Source organism: Mesoplodon densirostris, chromosome 13 (genome assembly GCF_025265405.1).
Source record: "Mesoplodon densirostris isolate mMesDen1 chromosome 13, mMesDen1 primary haplotype, whole genome shotgun sequence".
NCBI classification, from domain to species: Eukaryota; Metazoa; Chordata; class Mammalia; order Artiodactyla; family Ziphiidae; genus Mesoplodon; species Mesoplodon densirostris.
In genome coordinates, this window is record NC_082673.1 from 1,437,454 (window position 1) to 1,450,848 (window position 13,395).

A 13,395-nucleotide genomic window follows, 5' to 3' on the forward strand; every position below is an offset into this window, starting at 1 on the left:
AAAATAGAAAATGAAGAATAGATTTGCTTTTATTTTTCACTTATTACTATTTTTGTCTATGAAAGTGACTTTCTGAATGAAGATTCTGTGTCAAGTGTAGTTACGAGTCAAATTCCACATCATGTCCTGTCGTTAGCTTACCCTGCAAGGTTCAGGCGACTTTGGAACATGACAAAGCCCCTGGATCCAGGTTTGCTTTCTCCTACCTGTGTCCTGCCCCGTGATCCTGTGTCCTGGCCAGGAAACAGCTCTGATGGCACCGCAGGCTGTCCTGGGAATTCAGCTGAGCCTCCAGCCCAGCCAGACCTGTGTGGAGGCCCAGGGATGTTAATCCACGCAGGCCGGCTGTCAGCGGATACAGAGCAAAAGCCGAATGCAGTTGTTTCCTGATGGCTCCTCCAAAGCTATCCCTGGGAAAATGAAACAGTGACCATTCTCATCTTGAGAAATAATTATCTCTGCTTCCTGACAGTGAAACACAACCACCAAAACTGTGCTGTTGGAACTGTGGTTAAACAGAAAGTACTCCTTCTTTCATGGGCCTCTTCCCCTGCTGCAGGGCACAGTCCATGGCTGTAATTTCTTTCAGGAGGGACATTTTGTCCAATTAATGCAATCCGATTAGGATAGAAGAATTTGCCACTGCCATTAACAAGTACTGTTTAAATTAGCTGAGCCTTTACTTTCCATATAGCTCCTGTATTTATACGTCATCCACAGTTTACAGATTCGGGAACTGAGGTTCAGGCGGGCTGGGAGGCTGGGAGGCAACAGAGGTGGGGTTTGAACCCCTGGCTCGGTCACACCGTCACATTCCTTTGAGGGAGCCAGGAACTCAGGGGCTCGAGGGTCAGCCCTGGGCAGTGCCCACAGCTCAGAGCCTCCGGGCGGGGGGCCGGAGCCACAGGTCCGCCAGGTGACCTGGCAACGCAGTGACCTGGGAATGCGTTAGCGCCTTTCAATTTTGCTCAAACCTGAGAAGAAGACGTACACCCCAGACGAGGCCGAGTCCAGTGCGTTCTGTCAGTTCTTTCCAGAGCATATCCTTCTGTCACTTGCACACGTGGTGCTTAACAAATGCTCAGGAGCACAGGCTCGACGCCGCCCCGCACTGTGCGTCAGGCTGTGGAGGTGGTAAGGCCGCGTGCTGGGTGTCAGGCTGGGGACGGGGTGTGGGCAGAGTCAGGGCCGCAGAGGGTGAGGACCAAGTGGACGCCCCGCAGGCTGTGGGTCGGGAGTGGAAGGACAGCTAGGCGGGGGGTTTTTTCAGGAGGAGCTGGTGACGGAGCGGATGCGGGACCGAGGGCAGCGGCCACGGGGGCTCCCAAGCTCTGGCTGCCGAGGTCAGGAAGCTCTTTGGATGGGGTCACGGGCGGGGCGGGGCCGCGGGCCTCGGGGCACGGGGCGGGGCCGAGGCGCGCAGGGCCGGGGGGCGGGGGGGCGGCGCATGTCCAGGAGCCGCTGTGTATGAGGTCCTGGAGCTCCGCCTTCAGATGCAAGTTAACGGTCTCACACTCCGCCCTTCTCAGTCAGGACAGCAAATAAAGCATGAGTGGGTGGACCAGGTGTGGACCAGGTGTGGACCAGGTGTGGAGGGTCTAGATCAGAGCCCCCTCCACTGCTTTGTGATGCTGAGAAGCGCGGGCGCCGACCGCGTCTCCGCACGGTGTGTCCCGCGCGACCGCCCCGTCAGGCACTTCGGTGGCCACCGAGGCCTCTACTGGAGGGAAATCCTCTTGTTCCCGCACTCGGACATGCTGACAGCTCTGCGTCCCCGTCCCCATCCTCACGCCAGGAGCCACGAGCCTGTGCCTGCTTTCCTGTCGACCACACGGCCTTAGAGGGAGCCCGTGGGTGGTTAGAGACGAGGACACTCCCGTCTGCGCAGCGCCTCATCTGTGACCTTAGGATCTGCCTTAAAACTGAGAACTAGTAAAAAACAAAACGAAACAAGGCCTGGCAGCAAATGCCCACCTGGACGAAGAGGGAGAGAGAAGGCGACCCAGCCGAGTCTGGCCCCAGCAGCGACTGCTCTGTGAGCCAGGCCCCCTTCCCTGGCCCGGTACTCCTGGAAGCTGGTTCCCGTCCTTCCCTGGAGGAGGAGACTGCCCACCGCGGGCAGGGCGGCGGGGGATCCCGCTGAGCCTCCTGCTGCTTGGCTGGTGGCCCCGGCAGGGAGCCCCCAGCCGCTTCACCGCCGTTTGCAGGGAGATAAGCTGCCTTTTGTTAAGATGCAGGGGTGAGGATTTTGTTTAAAGGCGCTTTGTGAGAAACTGGTTTTGGTTTTCCTGCGAATGTTTGTCCACGTCCAGGGTGTGCTCCATGGCACAGAGGAGGGCCCCGAAGAGCAGATCACAGTTACAGCCATGAAATGAGCTAACCTCGGGTCAAGAAGTGTAAATAAATATCCAGGCCCATGGCCTAGACCAGCCCTGAAACGACTGAATTACATATAAAGACTTCATTCAAGCCTTTCAGGACAAGATTGCAAAACCCCAAGTTTGCAGAGCCGCGAGGGGAGTCCAGTAAACAAACCCTGGGACAGCGCGGCCCCCGCCTGCCTGACCACTGGCCTCAGCTGGTTCCCACTCCACAGCAGTGTCCAGGGTTTAGAACAAGATGTTTGGAGGAAGAATAAGACACACTGATTTTAATCATCCTGGGGGAAGGCAGGCGTCTGGGAAGAACAGGCGGGGGCGATGCTGCTTCTCCCACAGCCTGTCCTGACATCGGGGTGTTGGCTGTCTGGCTGCCCCCCAGGCTCAGAGTCTGGATGCGCCTGTCCACCCCAGGCCGGTGGTTTCCAGAGACCCTCTAAGTCGCCACTGGTTGAGATGTTTTGCTGGGAGACGCCAGAGGACAGGACTCAGAGATTCTCACGGAGTTTGGGTGAATCTTAGAAATTAGGACAGGACGTTTGAGGATTGGGTGGCAGGAAGAGGAAAATGAGGATTTAAAGTATCTTGGGTCGAGTCATTGTGTTTGCTTAGGATTTGGGGTCACATCTTTAATCATAAGGACAAGCTCTGTTCCAAGGACTTGGTCGGGGTGCAGTGTCTCAGGAATGACTTTGTAAATGTTGACGGGGCGGGAAAGAAATGGTTCTGGGAAAAGGCCCATAAATGAGTCTGTCACTGGACGTAAAGCGCATGTGTGGTTCATCCAGGGTCCTTCATCCAGGGGACCCCTCATGGGTGCCGACCCCTCCCCTCCTGGGCCTCTGTGGATGATGACCCCTCCCCTGTTTTCCCGGAGAACCGTGTCCTGTGCTGCTCGCGGGTGCCCTGGGCAGCAGCTCAGCCTCAAGTGGGATGAGGGGGTGTTTCAGTCCACGTCACCCTCTGGGGAGCAGTACTGGGGTCAGAGCCCACTGGGCTGCTGACATTAACAGCTGAGGGGTATATCCTTGAAGTGAAATTAGAGAGAGAACTAAGGATGTTCTGATCCACGTTTTAAGAATTAGAGACCGTGCTTTGAGACGTCCACACAGAGCCTGCTGCCGGTCATGGGGCGTCCCACTTCCTGAAAGGTTGTAACTCACGGCTTCTCAAAACACCGTTTTTGCATTTCTAATTTACTTCTCAACCGTCGATTTTGGAAAACAATATTGGAGAGAGAAATTTAAATTGATGTAAAGTATGGAAGAGTTTGTGTCTAAAGATTTGTGATGTCACGTGCATACGTATTTAAGTGAAATTTAAGGCATTATCTGTGTGTCTGTCCATCGGTCTGCCCATCTGTTTGTCCGTCTGGCTGTCTGTCTCACATACATATGCTCAAATGCATTTGTAAAATATAATTCTCAACCATTTAAATACAACCAAACAATTTCACCAGTCACAGGAAAAAATGAGAAAGAGCGAAAGACATTTTTAAAGTAACCTTTTTATTTAGGGGCAATTTGGAACTTAGCCAGAGTTGCACCAAGGCCCCGTTCAAACGTGTCCAAGTGTCACTTCAACACCCTTTACCGGGGAGGTGTGGAACCCAGGCCCACTTCATCCCCGTCGTGGCTGTTCACCACCTTTGATCTGGAGCAGTGTCTCTGTGTTTCCTTGACTTTGGTGGCCTTGACATTTTAAAAAAAATTACTGCTAGTAATTTTCTAGAATTCCCCTCCGTTTGGGATGATCCAGAGTTCCCTCATGATTAGACCTGGTTTGTACATATTTTGACCAGAATACCAAAGCAATGATCTTATCAGGGGGCAATCGATGTTGATTTTTCTCGATACCAGTGACACTGAATTTGACCACGTAGTTAAGAAGCTCTGTGCCAGCTTCCTTCCTTCTGGTTCTCTTTGTAGCAATAAGTATTTGGCGTGGAGATGCCTTTGAAACTACTTAAAGTCTCATGCCTCACGCACTGATGTTTCTTGCCAGAATAGCTGACAGGCGAGGTGTATTTTTATTTCTTCCTGCATTTAGTAGCTGCTGTTCTACTGCAAGGGAGAACTTCCTCTTTCATGTAAGGTTTTTATTACTAAGGTGAGACCACACGGACTCCTGTTTCAGTCCGAGGGCTGTAGTTCATCACCATCACTTTTTTTCTGATGTTAAGATTGGCCCCCGTTTGGCCACTGAGAGCCCCGTCAAGGCGGCTTCCGTGTCCTTACAAACGTCCGCACTTCCTGCTCACCTTGTGCTTTCCCGGCCCTGCCCCCACCCAGCCGCGTCTCCAGGGGGCCTGGTGCCTTTCAGGTGGAGAATTACATTTGGGGCCAAGAGCTGGGATTGGGGGTCGTCCTTGTCAGCAGGGGTGACAGTGTGCAGACCCTTTTTGTGGGTGGCGTCATAGAGCCTCCACACATACGTGTGTGTGCACGTGCACATCGTACCCTTCCTGCGTTTGTCGGCTTGTATTGGAAACCACGAGCTATGCTCATGCCTCACCTGTCAGGTTTATGAGCCGTGTCTACACTGATAAACTGTCTCAATGAAAATGTCACACAATGTGATGAAAAACTTGTCACCCAGTAAAGAAACCCTCTCATGGGTGTCATGGGTGGGAAGTTTAAGATGGAGAAGTTCATGACAGAGTTTTTCTCCTGTTTTTTGTTACATTATGTACATTGAAACATTATTGTGGTTAGACAGTTAGGGCGTGGTTGCTGTGGGGAGGAGGGTCGTTTGTGGGGGTGTCTCGAGAAAGGGGGGGTCTGGAGTCTGTGGGGCAGGGGACGGCGAGCAGGGCCAGACCTGAAGGACCTTGGGGGCATGCTCGGGGTTTCTATGGAAACACATTTGTCTCCACAGTGTTTATGATTTTAGAGATTTTATGATCTAATTTGCTAACACCGTCGGGAGGTAGCAGGTGTTACGTACACACGCAGGAGAGGGGAAGCCCTTTCTGAATCACAGACACATAAACTTACTACACGGAGAGAGAGAGACAGCTTAGAGCTTCAGTCTGAAATTTAGTCTGGAATCAAGGGCAAACGCAGACTTACAAATCCCGCTGGTCCACACTGGAGAGCTGTTGGCTCCCAGTGGGTGGGGGTCCTTCCCGGCCACCCTGAGCACAACATTGGGTGCTAGACCCCCTTTTGGGTCCCTGGACCACCTGTCAGGATGGACACCAAGAGCCCTGAAGCCCGTGACCTGGGGGGGCATGGGGGTTCGGGGACACGAGAGGTCGGATCCAGGTCGAGAAGCTGGAACTGGGGGGCAGGGTCGCGGGACAGTCAGGGGGCGATTCCACACGGGCTGGGGCAGCAAGGAGGCAGGAGGGTGGGTATCTGTGGAGGCAGGTGGACATGGTCCTGGTGTGAGAAGGGGGCAGGTCTCACCAAGTCCCCAGGGGAGGAAGGAGGAGAGGCGGCTCCAATCAGGACATGGGGCACCGTCGTGGATCCACGTCCTAGAACACAAAAGCGGGAGGCATTTCTCAGGGGCCTCCAGGAGATAATGCCTGACACTGTCATTATCTTCCAAACAAGGAAGATGTGTTAAAAGCAGAAATCATCTTCATGCTAAGTCAAGACTTCAACATATTTTTTCATTGGTCCTTGAATTCTTTGAGATGTTATAAACTACTTGTGATTAATCCTCTTATGTGAGAATAGAAACAGAATTTGAAAAAGTACCCACTGAATCTGGAGCAGCAATTTCTCTGTTGAAACAATATTTTCATTTATTGAGAAATTTGTTGCCTTGAGTGAAAGGATCACAATTTGATGCAAAGCTGTGACTCCCTATTGCTAGATCTGGAGTCAGCCCTTCTTTTGGGTAATGAGAGTCTGACCTGCTTTACATCATCCCAAAGAGACCCCACACACCCCAGCACTCAGCACAGCTCAGACCTTCAAAGGAAAACCACATCTCATAGTATGTACATTTCTGGGCATACATTTAGCTGTTCAGAAGTAAACCTGACTTTGTAAGTAGCAAGGTCATTTTTCCACAATATAACTTCCCTAGCAGAAAGCTTTTCATCATTATTTTTCCTTAAGGGATTTCATAACCAGATTAAATTATAGAAACTCTTGATTTTAGGCAGCTGAGACTTTTTTGGAAAAAGCTGCCAAATATTTTTACATTAGAGGAACTCACAGGGAGAGACATGGAAGGATGAATTCTGGGAAAAGGACCATCTGAGGGCAATTTCTGGGTTTAGAAAGGGAAAGCATTTGTGAACCATTCGACCCATGAGCAGCACTGAAACTATTCAGGAATAGTTTCTCCACTGACATTCGTGTGCCAATGAGGGGCAGTAAGTGCCCTTGCCCAGAGGCTGTCACCAGAGTTACAAATGGCCATCGTGGAGTATGGGAAGCCCTGACTCAGCCAGCTCCATTCTGGTGGCCTCCCTGGAGGGCTGGCACAATCCTCAGAGCTCTGTGGGACCAGCATCATCGTTTCAGTAAGGATGCAGAGCCTCAGGGCTTGGAGGGAACCCGGCCCAAGTTCCTGGGCTCAGTGCAGGCGTCAGGGTGCAGCTTGTTACTCCCAGCCCAGAGCTCCTCCCACCCCTGGGAGTTTGCCTGTGGGAGGAAGACCTCTGATGTTTGCAATGAGACATTGTAACTGAAGATTTAAAGGAAAATTTGAAGTAATGAAGAAAGAGATCTCTGCCTTTCCCAGTGAGTGGGACAGACAGCGGACACTAGAGCAGAGAAGCAGGGATGGTGTTTCTTTATCTAGAAGAAGCGTGGCTCACTAACGCCCAAGAGGCGAAGTCACCTGGCCAGCTGGGTGGCAAGTGTGGCAGGTGTGAGGGTGCAGACACTGTAGACCCTGGGCTGCCTGCTTGTTGTAACCGCAGACCTTGGTGAGGCGTGGGGAGGCCAGGTGCCGATCAGGGAGGGAGTGGGGGTTTACAGTCTGGACGGAGCTCCTGTGCTGTGACTTGGTGGCAAGGACCCGGCCGGGCAGAGCAGCAGCCTTAGGGTGGCAGGTGTGATGACTGCAGTGGGCTGTGGGTGCAGGGGGTGTCCAGGCTGGCCCTGGGGGGTGAGGGTGGGCGGAGTGGCCCCGGGCGTGAGAGCCCCTTAGAGAGGGATCGGTGGTGGGTGTACCTGGCGTTGGGCTGACCTCAGAACAGGGTGCAGCACGCTGGGGACGCAGTCCTGTGTGGCCCTGGCTGTTCCCCCTGCAACGCCCTCAAGTGCAGCCTGATGACACCACCTGCTACCTCTCTCCCGCTCCTCCTCGTGAGTCCAGAGCGGCCAGACGTCCCAGCGGTGCCCAGGACCCTGCACGGCCGCAGCGCCCTTCACTGTGTGGAGGGGGCTTCACGCGGTTCGCAGCTGTAACTGCGGGAAGGAGGTGGAGGTTTGGGTCTCAGCAAAAGGCTAAAGGGCATTGTTTGGCCGATTCTTACCTGCTTTGTCCCTCTCTCTTTTGCACTTGTCCTACAAAACTGGCGGCGAATCTACAGTGTGTAGGCAGAAGAATCACCTTCCAAGTGGTTGTGATGGGGATGGTGGCCCTGAGTCCCGCCGCCTGGGGACCAGTGTGAGCGAGGCCATCGCTGGTCTTCCTAGGGGTGCAGGGTGGACAGAAAGTGCCCCCAGACTCTTCCAGGGAAGGAACCGGGCAGACGGCTGAACACCTACCTGGGTCTTGGCAGCCCTCAGGTAACGGGGGAACTAAAACCTCTTGTTCCCTCTCTAGACGCTTCCTTATAAAACTTTGTTACCTCTCGTGTTGGCTGATCATTGATGGTCGGAGAAAACCTTCACGGACACAACCAACCCAGTGTTGGCCCTGAGCTATTAGGATTTCAGAACTTCCTGCAGCGCCCTTTCCAAGGGGTTCTCAGCAGAGCCTGTGACCTGACTGTGGTCAGTTAGACTCCCTTGTTCGTGCATGCCCGCTTTTTATTTTTCTTTACATATGCCCGGGGAGGGGCACAAGGCCAGGCTGTGCAGGCTCCCCTCCCCCATCCCTCCCCCTCCAGCTGACACTTCCTCTTTCCCTGTGAATATATTTTTCTTAGTATTACTTTCCATTTAGATTCTTCATTAAAAAAATTTTTTTTTCTTTTTCTTTCTTTTAAAAATGTATCTTTCCCTTGACTCTTCTGGAGTACTTTACAGAGGAAAGCCAGGGAAACAGCAACATCTGTCAACAGGTCTTGAATTCTGAAGAATTTAGTTTTCTTTCTTTCCTAAAATTTTATTGAAAGGACAATAGCAAAGCTGATGATTTATTAGAAAAATACACGAATCACTTTTGGTGAAGGTTCCCATAGTTTCCTGCTTGATGAAGCTGTGGGGCGAAGCTCTGCAGAGGAGAATGTTTTGTTAGTAACCGAGATTCAGAGTTAAAGGGCTGAGTTGATCCTGAGGAAATCCAGCTTTATTTTTCCGCCTTCTCCCCACCCCCCATGAAGAGTTCATTCATTATAGGACTTCTTTGTAAAGTGATCTTTGTGTTCTTTTGAGCTTGAAATTATACTCGAATGTTCTTCTGGAATGTTTTCATTTTCCTTTAAAATAATAAATTTATTGACTCTCTGGAACTCAACTAAATTAGGCAGCATGGCTGGGGGGCGGGGGAGGGGCAGGGGGGCAAGCTGGATGTCGCGCCTGCCCTGGGGTTGTTGCCATAGCGAAGGGCCCTGCTGTGGCCGGTGCTGCTTGGATGGGCTGCTTCAAACACCCCAAATCTCCCTCAGCAGCTGTGACGTGGCCGAGTCCACCCTTTACCCTCTGATGCTTTAGCTTTTTCCTCTGCGAAATGGGGATAAGAATGATATCTAATCCACAGGATTGTTGGACCCGTAATAATGCATCTAATGAGCGCTCAGAGCTCACGGCTGTTTATTAAAGTGTGGCGGGGGTGCACCTACACGGTTCACCAGGGAGACACGCCTGTCACGGCGGGAGAATATGGCCTGTTCCATTCCATTCCAAGGTGATGCTGTTTCCACAAAACCAAGGTCTGGCCGAGATGAGATCTTTTGCTGTGTGTGAAGGTAGAAAACAACAGGGAACCTGAGGATCATGCTTGTGGTGAAGGGAGGGGCTGCCTTCAAAATGCCCTACATCACCTGTGTGACCTGCATCACCTACATCACCTCCATCTCCTGCAACACCTGCGTGGTCCCCTGGCAGCCCAGCTGGCCCCTGAGGGTGTTCATGCCCCACTGGGTGAATCCAGATGCTCTAGCCTGGGGTTGGAGTTGCTCGGCAGGGCCAGGTGTGTCCACGCCTGAGTCGCCATGGCCGGGGCTGGCCGAGGTCCTCCCCTCCATGGACAGCATGTTGCATGTCTCCAGCAGCGTACCTTACTGGAAACTCCTCTCTGTCGTGCCTCTTCTCCGGAGACACCCGAACGTCAGAGGGTGAGGGATCAGTCTGTTTAAATTCACCCTCTAGTGTACACAGAGATTAAATAGTGCACAGAATGTACACTGGACTTTTCAGCTAAAATAAATTTTAATATTTACAATGTTTGTCATGAAAGTTAGGATATAGGAATATTATGAAAGCAAAGGTTAAACATCTTCAACATTAGCTTCTGTGCCTCTTTGCAAATGAGGTTCTGTTACAAACTGACAACTTTACAGCTGCTCCTGTGAGCCGCCCATCGCCCCTGGATGACTTCTCTCAAGGCACCATTTGCCTCTGACCCCGATGCTCTGTGGGTGCCTCATTACTCACTGGGCTACACCTCGGCCACTGTGATGTCACTTTTAGGTCCCATTCTCAGGAGGTGTGGCCTAATTGGGAAGACAAGCAAGTGAGCTTGGTGACACAGAAGTATTACAGGAACAAAGATCGGGGAAATGGTGGACACCACCGGGAGGGGACCACGAGGGCGACGTGCCGGGAGCTGGGGGTGGAGTTTGGGGCAGGGACGCTGGCGAGGGGGCCATACCATTCCCGTCCCCACATCGTTCTGCCCACTAGTGTGACATCTTGTCCAGTGACAGGTGCAGGACACAGGAAGGGACCTGTTGGTGCCAGCACCCTGATCCTACCCAGTACCTGAGACTGAGCAGTACGGCCCTGATGCCCCTGGCTTCTCGGGAGGGGCAGGAGGCCAGGTCAATGTGGAGAGGCTGTGCTTTGTTCCCTCCTGCCGGGAAGATTAAAGGGCAAGATAAATGCTGCAGTTCTCAAGGCCACGAACCCACCACCTACTGTTAACACAGTTCCACCCCTGAGCTTCCAGTCAACGTTCCCGACTTCGGGCGGCCAATGGAATGTGTCATCAACATGGGAACCATGTTTTGTGTTTTATTGTAATGAGAAAACCTTCTGTTTCCCCAGAGAGTCCCAGGGAAACTGGCAGAGATACAGTTTGTCTTTCCATTTGTGTGTCATCTTCAATTTCTTTCTTTAGTGTTTCATCAGTTTTCCTAGTACAGGTCTTTTACCACCTTAGTTAGATTTATTCCCAGGTATTTTATTCTTTTTGATGCAACTGTAAATGGGATTATTTTCTTAATTTCTCTTTCTGATAGTTCATTGTTAGTGTATAGAAACACAACAGATTTCTTGATATTAAATTTGTATCCTGCAACTTTACCAAATTCATTGACGAGTCCTGATAGTTTTTTGGTGACATCTTTGGGATTTTCTATATATAGTAAGTACCATGTCATCTGCAAACAGTGACAGTTTTAATTCTTCCTTTCCAATTTGGATTCCTTTTATTTCTTTTTCTTCTCTGATTGCTATGGCTGGGACTCCCAATACTAATTTGAATAAAAGTGGCCCACTGTCATCACTTTTACTCCATATCACTGGAAGTTCTAGCCACAGCAGCCAGACAAGACAGGCTTTCTGTCAAGTTGTTTTCCAAAAAGCTGCCACCATTTTACAATCCCACAGGTAGTGTGCGAGGTCCAAATTCTCCACATCCTCACCTACACTTGTCATTGTCTGCCTTATTGATTTACCATCTTTGTGGGTGTGAGTGTGAAATGATATCTCATTATGATTTCAATTTATATTTTTCTTATGACTAATGATGTTGAGCATCTTTTTTTTTTTACATGTGCTTATTGGCTGTTTGCTTATTTTCTTTAGAGGAATACCTATTCAAACTTGTCTTGTTACTATTTAGATTCGAGAGTTCCCGACTTCAGCTGCCAATGGACCATCTCATCAACTTGGACACCATGTTATGTAAGTAAATATATATAACTCCTTGATATAAGTGCCTTATCACATTCAGGATTTGGAAATATTTTCTCTCTCTGTGGGCTGTCCTTTCACTTTTTGGCACACAAATGCTTTTGAAGCACAAGAGTTTTCAATTTTGATGAAGTTCAATATACCTATTTTTTCTTTGTCACTCATGCTTTTGGTATTATATCCAAGTCACAGACGTCACAAGGAAAGAAAGGAACCACTTGCCTAACCCAAGGTCATGAAGATTTGCTCCTATGTTTTATTCTAGGAGTTGTGTAGTGTTAGCTCTCACGTGTAGGTCTGCGATCCATTCTGGGACGATTTTTGTGTGCTGTGATGTAGAGATCCTAGTCCATTTTTTTCATGCATATATTCAGTTCCAGCAGCAGTTGTTGAAAGGACTATTTATTCCCCCATTTAATTGTCTTGGCACCATGTCAAAAAACAATTGACCAAAAAAAAAAAAAAAAACCCAGAAACCCCAAAACCCAATTGACCATAGTTGTATGGGTCAAATTTTGCTTTCTCAATTCTATTCCATTATTCTATATGTCTACTATGCCAATATCACACTTGCTTCGTTATTGTAGCTTTGCAGTAAGTTTTAAAATCAGGAAGTGTGATACTTTTAACTTTGTTCTACTTTTTCAATACTGTTTTGGCTATATTGCATCCCTTGCTTTGACATATACATTTTATGGTGAACTTGTCAATTTCTGCAAGAATCAAGCCGGGATTTTGTTGGGTATTGCAGTGAGTCTACAGGTCCATCATTTTACTTTAAATTTATTGGTATTTTTGAATCTAAAGTGTGTCTCTTGCAGGCAGCATATAATTGGATCATGTTTTCTTTTTAATTCACTCTACCGGTGTCTTTCTTATGATTGGCATGCTTAATCTATTTGCATTTAATGTAGTTAATAATAAGGTAGACTTTATAGCTTCCATTTTGCTATGTATTTTCTTTATGTTATGTGCTTTTTGCTTTTTCTCCATTAATTTTAATTATTAACAGAGTTTAAAACCACTTAGTCCAGAAATAGACCAACTTCATTTCCATAGAATAGAAAACCTTTGCTCCAATATAACTGTATATCTTCCACTCTCCTCTGTGCTATTACTGTCATATAAATTACATCTTTACGCATTACAAGCCCATCAGTACATTTTGGTAATTATTGCTTTATACAATTCTCTTTTAAATCATATGGTGAAGACAAGAGTTACAAACAAAAATATATTTACACTGTCTTTTTTTGTTGTTTTTTTAAAATTTATTTATTTTTTGGCTGTGTTGGGCCTTTGTTGCTGTGAACGGACTTTCTCTAGTTGCGGCGAGCAGGGGATGCTCTTTGTTGCAGTGCACGGGCTTCTCACTGCGGTGGCTTCTCTTGTTGCAGAGCACGGGCTTTAGGCACGCGGGTTTCAGTAGTTGTGGCTCGCGGGCTCTAGAGCACAGGCTCAGTAGTTGTGGCACACGGGCTTAGTTGCTCCGCGGCATTGGGATCTTCCCGGACCAGGGCTTGAACCCGTGTCCCCTGCATTGGCAGGCGGATTCTTTACCACTGCACCACCAGGGAAGTCCCTACAATGTCTTTTATATTTACCAGTGTAGTTGACTTTTAATGTGCTCTTTTTTTCTTAATATGCCTTTGAGTTACTGTCTCATGTCTTTTCATTTCAGCTTGAAACACCTTCTTTTAGTATTTCTTGTAAGGCAGGACTGCTAGTGACAAATTCTCTCAGTTATTTTTTATCTGGGAATGTCTTAATTTCTCCTTCATTTTTGAGGAATAGTTTTGCAGATG